Raw genomic sequence first — 3,552 nt, 5'->3', positions numbered from 1 at the left:
TCAATATCAAATATTCTTTAAAAATAACGACTCTTATATCACTCTAGATTTACATAAGAAAAAACCTATTAAATTTAATAATCTTATTAAAATATATACACATTGTTATCATAATTAATACCAATGCATAAATTATTAATACCATGATATGGCAAATTAACAACATTCAACTGTGTCAATTTGATTTTTATGGATCAGAGAAAATCGCGTCTTTTGCAATTGCTTGTACATTTAGATATTGACCTTAGTGAAAATCTGGTCAATGATACCAGTGACGAAGGTAGAATATCAAATGACGATTGTCATCAACGATACCCCAGCGCAATACCTGATCAATTAAAATTTTAGAACGTATGTTGGTAAAGAGACTCAACTTCATCAGTATTGCCATCTACCATAAAGATATCTTACTGATTGCTACATCAGTTTGTGGGTTGCAGTTGCTGAATGAAATGACTGTTACTTCTTCGTATGTTTCTTGACCAAGAGGTGGCGTCTAATGCTGGATAACAGCAGTAACGCAGCTGAACCAAAAGTAGAACTTAATAATAAAATTAAAAAAAAAAGAGAATTTTAAAAAATATTTATATTAAACTAATAGACTTGAAATTGCATAGACTCTTCACTCTTAAAAGTACACTTTTATTCAACTATCTCATTAACAAGACGAATGAAAAGCTTACTGAAACAAATTCATCTCGCTAAATCAAGAATAAGTTTGTCTCATGAATACAAGTTCTATCCTAGCTAAAAAATAGTTAATTGGCCCTTTTAAAGCTAATGTTTAAATGCTCTATAATTTGCTTATTAGATTTAAGGAGAACTATAACTATTTATAACTATTTTATGTCATATATTTTTCGATACATCTTTTTATACACATATGTGTGCATCCTGCTTCTTTAAATTCATGCTACACAAATGGAACTCTATCCTAAATTCCGAGACGAATTATTATAGATTATACATAAAATGGGTGTCGAGTGACTCAAGACCGCGGCTTTTGTTTCTCTCGTGCGTGAAGCTTTTAGATTAAGCTCGTTAGCTTGAGGTGCTCGAGCGTCTTGGCACACTGCTGCTCGTCATCCGAAAGTCGAACGCGCGGCGGGCGGTTCGAGGAGGGCTCGTCAGCGCCGCCGTCGCGGCATCGCGACGATGGTCGGGCAGGAAGGAGTCAAAACGCCACGGCGTAGCCGCGTCGCGGTGGCCGGCGTAAAGGCGCCGCGCGTTGCGATGGTGCTCGCCGTGACGCGTGGCGCTGCGGCGCTGCGCCGATGTGCCAGGGGACCAGCTGTCCGAGGAGGTTTCCCCATACCTCTGTCTCTATCACTTCTGCGCTAGTACCCGCTCGCGGTCTTCGTCGAATCTCCGTTACTCGCTCGCGCTCTCCCGCGTCCTCCTCGCGCTGGGACGCGCGCACGAGGAGAACCACTCTCGTTCTTCGCGACGGAGACTCCGTTTCGTATGCATCGGTACGCGTCCCGATGATCCGCCCCGTTCCAAAGTCTTGCGAGTTTTTCCCCCTCCGAAACATGGTGTGAGAAGTTTTCGTTTCCGCAGGACAAATTATTTCCGTCGATTCTGTCGGAGCTGAATCAAATTATCTAATCTCGTGCTCGCCAATAATGAAATCTCGCGGTGACGGGGCTTCGCGCCGGCGGCGAAGGACGAGTCTCCGACACGCTTTTCCTCTCGTGGGTTCTCACCCTTCGAGATGGAAACGCGCGGGAGGTAAACCTGCGGTCGGAGGGGGGAAAGATCGCGAGAGGGAAGATGGAACAGCGACACGCACGCAAAGTGCGGGAGAGTATCGTCGTCGGCGCGCGCGCGCGGCCGTTAGGTATGACGGTAGAATCTCCGGAATTCGCGGACTGCAGTACCGAATTCAGTTGCTATGTCGCGCGCAGCGGGCGAACATGAGCGGCGCGGAGCGCGTGTCGCGCGCGCCGGTTTGCCGCGCGGGACCGCCCGCTCGCACGAGCCGCTACTGGGAGAGCACGTGCCCGAGGAGTCCGAGTTTGCGCGCGCAAACGGGGGGGAGGGGGGGGGAGAACCGCAGTCGACGTGAATCGGCGCGCGTACGAGAGAACTCGTGGGGAGGGGGAGATAGAGCTCCAGGAGCGGGGAGACGGTGAACGCCCCTATCGCGGGCAGCCGCGATCGACCGGGGATGGGAAGAGGGGATCGGCCTACGCACACCTCCAGCCACCTCATGCCGGCCTGCTCGGTTGTGATTAACTAAGGTTTAATCAGCTTTACAAGCTAAACTTCCTTTGTCGACATGCACGCGCATGATAATCCGCCGGACTATCTCGTCGGGCCGGCCGACGTCCGAAAACACCTCCGGCGCGTCGGGGGATCCTACTAATGTGAATACGACGTCGTGCGCGTCAACGCGGAGACGCGCGTTGTCCCGGCCCCGGGGACGACTCCACGACCGTCGGACCTCGCTCCCATCCGTGCGCTCGTCGGCGCGCTCGACCTCGGGCTTCATACGGTCCTAATACCGAAATTCGCGGGACGTTCGATGCGGGCGATGCAGCGCCTTCGTTACGTCCCAGCGCGGCGTCCGATAGGGGATGGCCGAGGCGGCAACACGTCGCGTATCGCGGGGAGATCGATAACTCGCGCGACAGCGCGCTCCTGTTCAGAGGGCGAAAGATATCATTCATTTTTGTTTGTTTTTTCATTACTGCTGGGAGTACATAAACCACGATCTATGTTTATACCGCAGCCCGCCCGTTCGACAAGCTCGGATGATCGAGATGAATGTGCGCGCGTGTGAAATTTAATTGTTAACATTCACCCTCTTGTTTCCAAATATCCGTAAATATAAAATTGCGTTATCAGTTCGACGAGGTATTTAATTGTCGACAAGTCAATTGTGTCATAAGTGATAACAATTTTTGTCATTTCGAGGATAAGAGCTTCATCTCGCGGAAGCGTTGCGAGTTGACAAACGACGACCACGCAGATACCTTCTGTCGACAGTGATCCGGCGACACGGAGGCCAAGAACTTCTTGCCTCGCATCGCTTCCTGATTCATCCCATCGCGACATCGTCGCTCAATATTCGCCGAGACGAATCATACGCGGCGAGATGCGTTCTTCAGTGGTGAAATTATTCGTTATTCTTTGCAATATTTTTATCACGTAAAAGGAATATAATATTCTATAGAAGCTAATTCCTCAAAGACTATTTTTGAAGAATCGAGATCGTGGAGTAAAAGCATTACGAATTAACATCTCCACTGTCATTGAAATCAATTGATCACACACACATTCATAGAAAAGACTAAAGTCAAGTTTTTGTCTACAATCATAGGTTTGTAATTTTCTGTTTTAAAAGAAATCTTTTTCTATTAATGCTGCATTAGCATACTAGCTAACTTTATATTGCACTTAAAATAGTAATTATCGAAACTCTTGCAAAATCAAGAATTACTGCCAAATGTCAAACTTGACGAAAGCACTGAAGCTTAATTAAATGGACAACTTCCCTCTTTTCTCTTCATACGAATCACACTGGCGATTATCGATCAAGAGAGCCGC

This window comes from Monomorium pharaonis, chromosome 5 (assembly GCF_013373865.1).
Source record: "Monomorium pharaonis isolate MP-MQ-018 chromosome 5, ASM1337386v2, whole genome shotgun sequence".
In the NCBI taxonomy this organism is placed as follows: Eukaryota; Metazoa; Arthropoda; class Insecta; order Hymenoptera; family Formicidae; genus Monomorium; species Monomorium pharaonis.
The sequence above is the reverse complement of the archived record's forward strand: the minus strand, read 5'-3'. Positions refer to the sequence as shown.